The following is a 12,382-nucleotide window of genomic DNA, read 5'->3' as shown; positions in this document are numbered from 1 at the left end:
TTTTTTCCTTATTATTTAACATTGACTGGATACTGCGTAACTATGTGGTGAGAATTGTTGCGGCCTTGTTTCTTATCAGGAGACTTCTGTTTTCTCAATATTAAGTGTGATATTTCCTGTAGGCTTTTTGTAGATATCTTTGACAATTCAAGGAAGCTGCCTTGTGTTCCTGCTTTGATAACTTTATATCATGAACAGATACTGAATTTTATTAGATATTTTTACTCTACCTATTGATGTAATCATATGGTAGGGTTTTGTTCTTTTCTTTGTTTTTCTTTGGGGTTTTGTGATAGTTTTTTTTTCTTCCTCCTTTGACTTGATAATGTCACAAAGGACATTCATTGGCTTTTTCTAGAAACAGCCTTGCATACCTGGGACAAATCCTACTGGGTCATCATATACTATTCTTTCTATCCATTGCTACATTTGGTTTTTAATATTCTATTGAGAATTTATACATCTCTGTTCTTGGGGAGTATTGATTTATTTTTTGCTCTTTTGTAATGTATTCTTCTGGCTTTGACATTAAGGTGTTAAGGCCTAAGTAACCATTACCTGTCTCGCCTGCCATTTTGTGTTATTTCTAATATTATAAGGAAACTCTCTCATATGATGTGACTGCTGTTACTAGGAAACTTTCTCATGTCTGAGCTGATTACATCTTCTGCCATGTTCTGTGCTTTTGTGTTCTTGGAAACCAATCACAATAGAAATGAGTTAAAACTGCTTTCTATAGTTACCCACAATAAGCTTGGACCCAAACCAAACACCAGGCAGTACTTCTGCACCTATGTATGAGCTTTTATGGTTTTTACTTTTATAAGCTGCCCCCAGGATGGACCCCAACATAAGAGAAACATCTGCATAAATACAAGAAGCTATTTGGAATAAGACTTCTGTTTTGAGTAGGGGCTAAGAAAAGTTCAAGTTCCCAAGACCTCCCTGGGAACTAACATCCTGCTTGGCAGAAAGAGATATGCCCAACACATACATAGGTAACTGGCATCCTGCTTGGCAAGTTAAGGCATGAATGTTAGGTAACTCACCTGCCACAGCTGAATATCCCAACCAATGGGAGCAAGATAAGTGTACAACAAAGACATGTTTCTAAGGAAGTTCCCTATCCCTAAATCCCGATTGGTGGAATAACCTGGCACAGATGTTTGTGGATTTTAGGCTTAAAAGCCCAGTAGGATCTTAATTTAATGTCTCATCCAACTCCAAAGTTTGACCTGTGGCCCTGATCAGTCTTGGGGTGTGGCATTCAATAAACCATCTTTATTTGACTGAGATTGGTGTTTGAGCGGTCTGTGCCAAAATTTCCAGACCCCAACAAAGAAAATAAAAGTTTCAAAGCAAAATTTACCAGTACATTTCCACACTGGATTATTACATTATAAAGATTATGAGACTAAGCCCTAGTTAAAGTCTCTTTGCTTATTTGCAAATGTATCCTCAGTCCTACATACTCACAAATGCTGAAAGAGAAGCCTGTTCCTTCCCATCACAGGCATGGGTAATAGAAAACAGATTTCTGTCTGTTAAATATCAGCACAGCATCATTCTTTAATAATAAAGAAAGTAAATGCTAACAGTAATTATAAATAATGCTTGATATACATATAAATAAAAACAGAGGCTATTGTGTAACACTGGAGTCAAATAAAGAAGATACATATATTCTATAAGTAAGGTTTTTTTCAATCACCACAAAAAGGATGGCAGAGTTTTGTTTTGTTTTTCAGCATTGTTTAATTTTTATCTCTACTCACAGAGAGTCTAGAAGAACAAAACAACTGTTTTCTGACTCTAATGAAAGTGGCCTATGATGACTTTACACTTTTTTCTAACCTGGTTTCAGCTTTAGAATCCCAAATACTTGCTGTTGTCCCTTGAAACACTTAACCTGCAGCAAACTTCTAGTACTCAAATTCCATAATCTCCTAGGGAAGAGGATCTCACTAGATTCTAAGCCACTTAAACTGCCTTTCTGTCTTGTGTGTTGTTTGGGCTTTTTATTTTTTTTTTGCTATGTAACCCTAGTTGGCCTATTCCTTGTAATATATGTAGTCCAAGCTGGCTCTAAACTCTCAGAAATGCTCCTGTCACAGCACTTTGAGTGCTGGGACTGTGATCATATGCTACCATGTTAGAGTTTCTATTGCAGCGATAAAACACCATGACCAAGGCAACTTATAGAAGGAAGGTTTATTTCAGACCTATGGCTCCAAGGGGATTTAGAATCTGTCACCATCACAAGAATGACAGCAGGGTGGCATGTCAACTGGATCTGAAAGCTGGGGGGGGGGTGGCTCACACAGTGAACCACAAGTGGGAAACAGGGAAAGAGAATTCAAAATGGCAGGATTCTTTGGAAACCAAAGAGACACATTTTCTCCCATTGTTTCCAAACATCCACTAACTGGGGATCAAATATTCAGATATCTGGGCTATCAGGAGCCTCTCATTCAAAGCACCATAGCTGCCATGTTTGGCTTTAAATTACTTTGCAAACTAAGATGGAAGAAAGGGGAGAAGGAAGAAAGGGAGAGAAGAAACCTATCAGCATACAGCCATCATAAAAATATTCTTAACCTCTTCTGACTTTTTGGTTGACATATGAAATTACTTACAGAATAAATACAACTATTCCCTCAGGCACAAGACTAAATCAGCATCTACAGCTACGATGTTCAGAAATTCATAGTGCCAAAGAATCAAGGAAGCAAAGCGGCTTAAAGATCTCTCTCTCTCTCTCTCTCTCTCTCTCTCTCTCTCTCTCTCTCTCTCTCTCTCTCTCTCTCTCCCTACCCCCCTTCTCAAAAGTTGGTCTCTCCAAACAGCAGTGAGCAGACCAGGGTATCCACCATGTCTCTGTGTCTTCCCTCCTCCTGAGTTCGTGAGCAGGATTTGTGAAGAGGGCAGCTATACCTCCGCTGGAGAATGGCTGTGGTATATTGCATGGCACACTGGAAAAACAACGCCAAACTTGACAGGCAGGTAAGTTAATCGCAGCAGACTAAGGCAGCACTAAGATTCCAGCTATCCCCCAACTGATTCCACATCAGTGACCATCGTCAGCTGTGGTCAGGGGTCCCAAAACTCCTCTGTGTTCAAGGACTGGTCTGTGAGCTGTTAGCACTGGGGGGAAGAGGTTCCCTAAGCATCTGGGTCAAGAAAACATGGTTCGAGATTCAAATGCCTCTGAGTAGAGTAGAAGGCTCCAAGTCTTTGTTAGGCTTCTCCTAGCACTTCATCTCCTCAGAGGCTAGTCCTAGCAATAGCGCTTCCAGGAGCTTTATGGATGCTCTCACCTAGCATTTGCAGCTTTTATTCCTTTCTGTGGGCCTCACTTCCACCTGAGCAAGAAGAACCGAGACAAGAAAGCCCTGCCTGCCTTGCTCATCACCATGGTCCAATGTCTAGTTCAGGTCTGTCATAAGTAAGAGCTTGCATCCATTTTCATTTTTAAACGTAGCTTATCACCAGGTTCTCAAACAGAGGCTGCTATCAGTTAAAATCAGAATGCCCAGCCTTCGCTTCTAGAAACTTCAGGATCCCTTATTAAAGCTCAGCCCATTGACTGAAAAGCTCTTTCACTCCATGGCTAGTAATTGAAGTCCTTTATCACTCCCCTGACATCCTAAATGACTTCCAGTTGGCATTTGTTTCTTACAGTGCATTCGGTTGGTGATTATTGTGGATGAAGCCCTAATAGAATAAGAACTTTATTTACATACCCCAATGGAGAGCATTTACCATCAAAGGCCCACATCCTCCCTTTCCAGAATTACCATTATTACAGAATACAATGTTCATTCGTCTTTAAAAGTGTTAGGGTTCTTGCCATTACACTTAGGAAATGAAGATTCCAGTTCCTCCATTTGCTTCCCCTAAATAAAGCCAAAACTCCAGTTAGTTTCAGTTTTCTGCACTTTTACAGAACTGTTTATTCTGTTTACTGGATGCTTTTATGACATGCTTGTCTTAGTGGAGCCCTTTTTTTGTTTGTTTGTTTGTTTTTTTGTTTTATTTGGTTTGGTTAGGTTTTTAGGGGGTTTTGTTTGTTTGTTTGTTTGACTAATGAGAATCTGTCTCTCAGCACAGAACCACCCAGACAGAAAAGGAGAAAGACAACGATTCCTACTGTATGCCAACTGAAGCAATGCTGTATGACATGTGTTGCTGGGATGAGGTATGGAGGCTTCTTCATCTTCAATATTCTTTTGTAACCACACCCTCACAGATATCAGGAAACCAACTGACTGGTGGGTTTCCTTCCCCCACAGCCTCACCTCCCTTAAGAATGAATGAATGAACTCCCCAAGTCCTACAGAGCATCCCTAGAGTGTGGCCTGATGTCTAAGAGGAAGAGGGATTTAGAAGGTGCCAGATATGGCATTAAACATTATTATGCTTCTCTGTGGGAAGTTACTCCCCTTTAATTTCTCTGCATGTCACTCCAGAGCTTCCAGGAGAAGCTCTCACATCTTTCAGTGTCTCCCAGGGGGAAATGCTGACCTCAGGCTCAGACTCCAGGCAGAGAACAGTATTAGCTTGAATTGCACTCTACTGTTTTCTCTGTTGGTTTCTTTTGTTTGAATAGCCTCTATTTACAGTGAAGTCTGTGGCCTGCTGCTGCCTTATTCATCCTCACATACAGGAGGTACTCAATAAAGTCAGAAGCCAGGAGGACACAGAGGAAAAGATGTTGTGGGAAGACAGTCTCAAAGGTAGTGATTCTCAGCCCCGGCAGGACATGAGAACCTCCAGGACAGCTTTTGCCATTCCATTCTGGTGTATCCAGCCTTTTGACATTGCAATGGGATGTTGCCTTCTATCAAGTCCACACTCAACAATTGTGCAGTCTATGCATGGGAACCCAATTAAACCTGCTCCTAGTTCCTTCCCTGTGTGAATCCCAGGAGAAAAATCATTGGAATCTTAGTACTCATGTTTGCTAAAGCTCCGGATGCCAACCTTGAGCCTCAGAACTCTAAGTTCCCTTGAGTCTGAGTGAAATGAGTCAAAGTTTGTTTCACAGCCAAGCAGCAGGGTCAGCAGCAGACTGCAATGACCCAAGTCCAATCTTTCATTAAGAAGAGCTATGGGACAGTGAGGGTCTGAGAGTCCAAAACAGCTTCTTTCCTCATTCACAAGAACACTGGAACCTTGGAAGGCAAAGTCATCCTATTTTAAAATTATACATTAAAGCCCAAGACTGGCCCTTCCTCATCTGACAGACGCAATCACTTCACATACAGAGTGATTCTAAGGGGGAAACTGTGATCAGTTTTTTGAAGAATAAATTGAAAACACAGAAAGAATGTGGATTATTTAGTCCACAAAGAAATAACAAAGGGCATTTGAAGGAACCTGCATTTGTTAGTTTTTGTCATCTAACATATACTAGTGGTATCTGGGAAAAGATCACCTCAATAAAGTATTGCCTCCATCAGACTGTCCTGGAGGCAAGTATGTGACATTTTCTTAATTAATGATTGATATGGGAAGGTATGGGTAGTGCCACCCCTGAACAGTGAGTCTTCTGTTGTATAAGAAAGCAGACTGAGGAAGCCATGGGGAGCAAGCCAGTAAGCAGCATTCCTCCAAACTTCCTGGTCTGACTTCCTTCAGTGATCTAATGCGATCACGATTTGCAAGCCAAATGAGCCCTTTCCTCCACCAAGTTGCTTGTGGTCATGATGTTTATCATAGCAATGGAGAGCTAACTAAGGCAGGCAGAATCCAAGCAGCATCATGGGCATTCTTCAAAGGATGGCCATGAAGTGTTGGATTAAACCAATGACGTACACCTCATTGCTGGGAAACTTCTCGTGGCTTGTAATTTATTTATGGGCACAGAGGATTTCCAAAAGGAGGTCATCCGGACAGTATCTATGTACTGTTACCTGGAAGACATCACATGACCACCAAATCTTAGGTAAACACTGTGAGATATGTGTAGCCATGTAACAGGCCCCTGTACCTCAGCACAACTGACACCATATTAGAGACAACACTCTGACGGTAAAACCCAGTACATAGGCCCTAACACTTGCCAAATCATGAACGAAGACCTAATCCATCAGAGACCTGGTCCATAGTGCCAAGATCCAGAAAAATCTCCAAATGTACAAATGCTGCCTTCTGGCTCCTGCGGCCCTGCTCTCAGTAACTGAGGTGCGTCCACAAGGATGTGCTTTTAGTGCATAAAAAACAAAGAACTGTGAAGACCGGGGCTACATTATTTGGGAAGTTCTTTGTGGAGCCTCCAGCCAATGATAAAGACTTTGCTTTCAGCTTTAAGAGTGTCTATATGGGTTCTCTGGTAGACTTGCAACAGTCAAATTTCCATTACTATGATAAAGATGCCTGAGGCAATCAATTTACAAGGAAAAGGGGTTTACTTGGGCTCATTGTTCCAAAGACTTCAGTCAGTGTTTGGTTGTTTGACTCTGCTGCTTTGAGCACGTGGCATGACAGCTCTGTTTACCTCATTATACACAGAAAGACAAAGGAACAACAGGGCACTCACACAACCAGCTAACTTCTTCCCTCCAGGTTTCCTTCTAATGATTTTAAAAATTCCACCTCTCAATTATGCCGTAGGCCAACAACTAAGCTTTTAACACACGAGTCTCGTGTGTGAGTGTGTGTGTGTGTGTGTGTGTGTGTGTGTGTGTGTGTGTTGTATGTGTGTGTGTGTGTGTGTGTGTGTGTGTGTGTGTGAGTGTTAGTGGTTGCAGGGTGGGGGACATGGCAGAGGGGCAGATTCGGATCCAATCTACAGCAAGTCATACTCTCTAACCAAATATAACTCACTATTCTCCTTGGCTTTTTTCTTTTCTGTTTTTATACAGTATGTTATTCATTTACATTCCAGTTGTTGCCGCCCCCCCTCAGTCCCCACCCCTCACCACAGTTCCTCATCCCATCCCTCCTCCCCCTTGCTTCCCAGAAGGTGCTCCCTTCATCTCCTCATTTCCCACCCCCACCCTGCACCAGGCCTCTATTCCATGGAGCCTCAAGTCTGGAGGATTAAGGGCATCTTCTCCCACTGCGGCAAGACCTCTGCTATATATGTGCCAGTTGCTCCAGCCTGTATGCTCCTGCTCAGTGGCTCAGTCTCTGGGACCTCCCTGGAGTCTGGGTTATGGGGTCGTTCTCCGTTTCAGCTTCCTCAATCCTTCCCCTAATTCAAGCATGGGGTTCTGACTTCAGTCCAATGGTTGGGTGTAAGTATCTACATATGTCTCAGTCAGCTGCTGGTAGGGCCTCTCAGAGGACAACCACACTAGGATCCTGTCTGTAAGCACCTCAGAACATCAGTAATAGTGTCGAGCCTTGGTGCCCTCCCATGAAATGGATCCCAAGTTGGGCTGGTCACTCCCCAGCTTTTCCTTCAGTCTCTTTTCCATGTTTTATCCTTGTAGTTCTTTTAGACAGAAACAATTCTGAGTCAGAAATTTTGACTTGGGTTAGTAACCCTGTCCCTCCACTTGAGGCCCTGTCTGTCTACTGGAGGTGACCTCTTATGCATCATATACTACCTTCTCTTTCTCATTTGAGCATAAACACCTCAGGGGAGATACTTGGAGGTCATGCAGTGCTTAACCCTTTGTTTATGGAAAGGTTGGTAAGGGATTGTCTCCTGCAAACACCAGCACTTACTTATTGGGGTTTCTGCTAACGAATCCTTACAAGAACCTCAGCATAACTTTAAGTTGAATTGAGGAGCGGGAGAACATCAGGTGACGCAAAGCAGACAGCTAGGCTCTGTACCTTACACAAGTCAGTTGACTTTGCCAGGTCCCTTTTAACTCACAGAAAAGTTAGCAGACTGGATTAGCGCACCTTCAACTGCCCAACTGCTGTTCATTATTATAAGACAAGAGGATAAATTAAAATTAAAATCTGATATAATCAAGACTGTTTTCATTTATTTCTTGGGGGTCTTTAAGGTTTGTCTTTATGTATATGTGAGCTCTGGTACATAGCTTACAGGTACTTAAGTTTGTTATATCCCCCTGATGAAACTGACCACTGTATCATTATGAAATTACCTGGGGCCAGGCAGTGGTGGAGAAAGCCTTTAATTCCAGCACTTGGGAGGCAGAGGCAGGCAGATCTCAGATTTTAAGACCAGCCTGGTCTACAGAGTGATTTCCAGAACAGCCAGGGCTACAAAGAGAAACACTGTCTCAGGAAAAGAAAGGAAGAAAGGAAGGAAGGAAGGAAGGAAGGAAGGAAGGAAGGAAGGAAGGAAAGAAGGAAGGAAGGAAGAAAGGAAGAAAGGAAGAAAATAAATTACATTGTTCATTATAATATTTTCTGCTCTGATGTCTACACGTATATTAATATATCCTCTCTCGTTTTTTTTTTAAAAATATTGTTAGTAAGGGATATTCTTCTCTCTTATTTCATTTCTAATATATTTATGCCTTTTTATTTTATTAAATTAGGTTTGTCATGGGAAAAAATAATAGTCATGCTGTTGTTTGAATATTGCCCATTCCTCTTTCCTCTCTTGTCTGACTACACACACACACACACACACACACACACACACACACACACCCTTCTGGCTTCTTTCCTGTGTCATTGCATTGCCCTGAGGTAATACACTATTCCAGGTCCTTCCCAGCTGCTAGTCCTACATTCCTGAACTTCCCAGCCTACAGAATCATGAGCTGAATATATTTCTGTCCATAATCACTTACTAAGCCTCGGCTGTTCTGTTATAGCAGCAGGAAAAAGACTAAAGGAACATTCAATTTTTGTCTTCGGAAGGAAACACAGGTGCATTTAAATGTAATGTGATGAGTGATATGAAGAGATTTAGCTTGAACACTTTGCTACAGTTTCTATTTGCTTTGTTTTTGTTTAGTTTTATTTTTCTTTTTTCCTGGTGCTTTTGAACTCACTGCTTTTTAATTAACAATTTTTCTTATAGTTTATATGCTATGAACTTCACCTACATAAGATGCTTACTTCAATACATGTGCATGTGCATATACATATACATACAGTTTTGTGAGACAGAATTTTTCTGTGTACCCCGGACTCCCCCGGAATTTGATTTGAACTCATGTAGATCCACCTGCCGCTGCCTCTCAAGTGCTGGGGATAAAGGCAGGTGCCTCCCTACCTGATTCACTTCAGTAATTTTAAGGTATAGAAAAGTTGTGGAATCATCATCATTTATAAAACACGTTACTACTTCCTAAAGAAACCATACCTTTAGCTGATGCCACTGATTCCCCCACCCCCGTTCTCAACCCCAGCTTTCTCTAAGCACATTCTAATATATTCTCTGTTTCTGTAAATTTTCCTATACCAGACAGTATGTGTAAGTAGGTCTTACAGTACAGTCTTTTGTGACTGGCTTCTGTCATTTAGCATAAGATTCTCAAGTCTCATTTATGTGATAACATGTATCAACACTTCACTTCATTATTTTGAAGAAATTCTACCACACACCATATTTATTTATCCATTCATCAGTTGGCAGCCTTTCGGGTTGGCTTTGAATTTCTGATAACTCCAAGTGATGCTACTGTAACATTGATGTCTAAGGGACCATATAGACACATTTAGTTTCTCCCGAGACCATACATAGAACAGGACTTGCTGGATGATGTGAATAGCAGCCATGCTATTGCAAAGTTGCTGCCCTACTGTGTGCTCCCTCCTGCACTGTCTGAATATTTTCACTTCTCTACCTTGTAGCAACACCTGTCAGCATCTGTCTTTTGGCCTATAGCCATCCTGATAGGTATCAAGCTGTATCTCACTGGCAGTTTCATTTGCATTTCCCTGATAATTAATAATATTGAGCACCTTTCCAAGAGCTCACTGACAATTGTGTATCCTCCTTTAGTAGATTGGCTGCTTTTATTTCACCCTAACTCCTCTCTGGCTTCTTAAGGGTATCGTTACACTCCTTTGCATCATTATTTTTCTGGTTATTTCAGAGTTTTTAGTGTGCATGTTTAACAAAACATCTGACTTCAGGGGATGACATACTGCTTCATGTTCTTATCCAGAAACTTTACAAGCATATACTGTCATTCCGGGTTCAGTTCCATGTTGTTATTTCAAATCTCTAATGAAACGATATTCTTTCTTCCTCTTTGTAGTACAGTAGTGCTCTGTTAACATGGATAATAAGCTTGTCAAAGTCAGAGAGAGAAGGAACAAGAGGTGATTAGCAGGGCAGGACTAGTCCAACTGTAGATCACCAGAGAGAAAACTGAAGTGGAAATATTTAGATATGTCATGTGATGCAGATTCACGTGGTATTTGGCTGAGGCAAGACCCATGGGAGGATGCCAATGCTGCTGATTTGTGTTTGGTATTTCAGATCCAATAATGGCATACTGGGTGTGGTGGCATTTGGGAGGCAGGGGCAGACATATCTCTGAGAGTTCAAGGAGAGCTGGGTCTACTGAATGAGTCTAAAACAGACAGCCATGACTGCACAGTGAAATCCTGTCTTGAAACCAAAACAAAACAAAATGAAATTAAATTTAAAAAAAAAGGTAATGGCAGAACCTGCTTAGGAATCCTGTGGAATATTCAGTCTTCAGCGGGTTTCTTGTTCTGCTGAAAGCATTCTTCTTCAGATCCCGCTGCATCCACACCGCTGGATTTGTGACTAGTGTGTTCATCTGTTGCCGTAAAGTTGTGAATCAGCATGGAACAGCCAAAAGTCTTGGGCTTGGTGACAGAGCAACCTGGATAAAAATGGTAATTGTGCACTTACAAGAGAGTAAGTCTCTACGTTCTTGAGAGCCTCAGTGTCCTCATTCATGAAGCTGGAATTGCAAACCCTTAGTTTGGTCAGGCATGCTGACACACACCTTCAATCTCAGCAACTGGGAGGCTGAAGCAGGGAGAGTACTGTGAACGCCACACCAACCATGGCTACATAATGAGACTCTGCCACCCCCAACGCCACACCAACCATGGCTACATAGTGAGACTCCGCCCCCCCCCCCCAACGCCACATCAACCATGGCTACATAGTGAGACTCCGCCCCCCCCCACGCCACACCAACCATGGCTACATAGCGAGACTCCGCCCCCCCAACGCCACACCAACCATGGCTACATAGCGAGACCCCGCCCCCCCCCAAAAAAATCCAAAACACCACCACCATAAAAAGCCTGCTCAATTGTCACTGAGAGGTGAAGGAAGTGTGACAGAAGCTCCTCTTGGATATACCCACCTGCTTGATTGAATTTGCGTTTCACATTTTCTCTGTGCTTCTCAGACACTCGTCGGACATAGCCCTCGATATAGAAGATGGCTCTGCACAGATAGAGGCAAAGATGGAGCAAAGCCACTACTGAGCAAGGGACACTGGACTCTCTCAGAAGATGGAGGAGGCTTCAGTATGTCCATTTTACAGCAGCACTGGCTGTCTGACCTCCAGCCTCTAGTCCTGCTGGATCTCTTTCTGTCACCTTTGCCACCCAGCTTATGATTCTGGGAGGGCACAGCAGGGGTCCCTGCAGCCCTGACCATGTCCAGATGGTGTGTTAAAGGACCTTTTGCTGCTTTCTAGTCTTCAGTCAGTTGCATTATCGGCTCACTTATCAGAGCTATGAGAACTGCAGGATAACCTCAAGGCTAGACTGTGCCTCCAACTCGTCACACAGGTGAGGCAATCATGAGTTGGTAAAACCATAGTACAAGACCTGTCCACGTGACAGCTGCCCACCCAGACGCCTTCACATGCCTAGCAGGAGGAGAGTAACTGTGCCTTATCTTACTCTGTAACAGGAGGTACCATATCAGTCCCCGAGATAAAAAAGCAACTTCGGTGAACTATGACTCCATGGACTTGGTGACCTGCTCGGTCAGAGATAAAGGAAAATGCACCTCAGATAGCAAGGAGTCTGGTTCAGACAGGAAACAATTAAAATAATCAAAGATCATGCAAAACTCAGTCAGTCTGAGTCAAACAAGAAGCATCAAAGAGATGCGAAGGTATTCTGAGATTCTCCCAGTCAAGCTGCCGGGGAAGGTGTGTTGCAAGGACTCTGCACAGGCAAGCGGGGGAAGTGTTGTGTTCTTTCAGCTCCCTTAAGAGGTCCACAAGGTCTTTATGAAGACCTTCAAGACAATCGGCAGTAAGGAAGTCCACTCCAGTTCTCTTTCAGGGTGAAGCAGAGCACACTGTGACCTAATACGATCCAGCCAGTTCATTTGGCAAAACCAGAGAGATTAGATTTCATTTTTTTTCCAAAGGTTATTCAGATAGTGGACTTGTGTGTTTGGATTCCAAAAATCGATGTTTTTAAATCTTCTTTGTTTTCATACACAGGCTGGACCTAGGCCTCTCTGCACATATGTAGCAGATGTGCAGCT

The sequence above is a fragment of the Micromys minutus genome (genome assembly GCF_963924665.1).
Source record: "Micromys minutus genome assembly, chromosome: 16".
In the NCBI taxonomy this organism is placed as follows: domain Eukaryota; kingdom Metazoa; phylum Chordata; class Mammalia; order Rodentia; family Muridae; genus Micromys; species Micromys minutus.
This window is presented reverse-complemented; position numbering follows the sequence as displayed.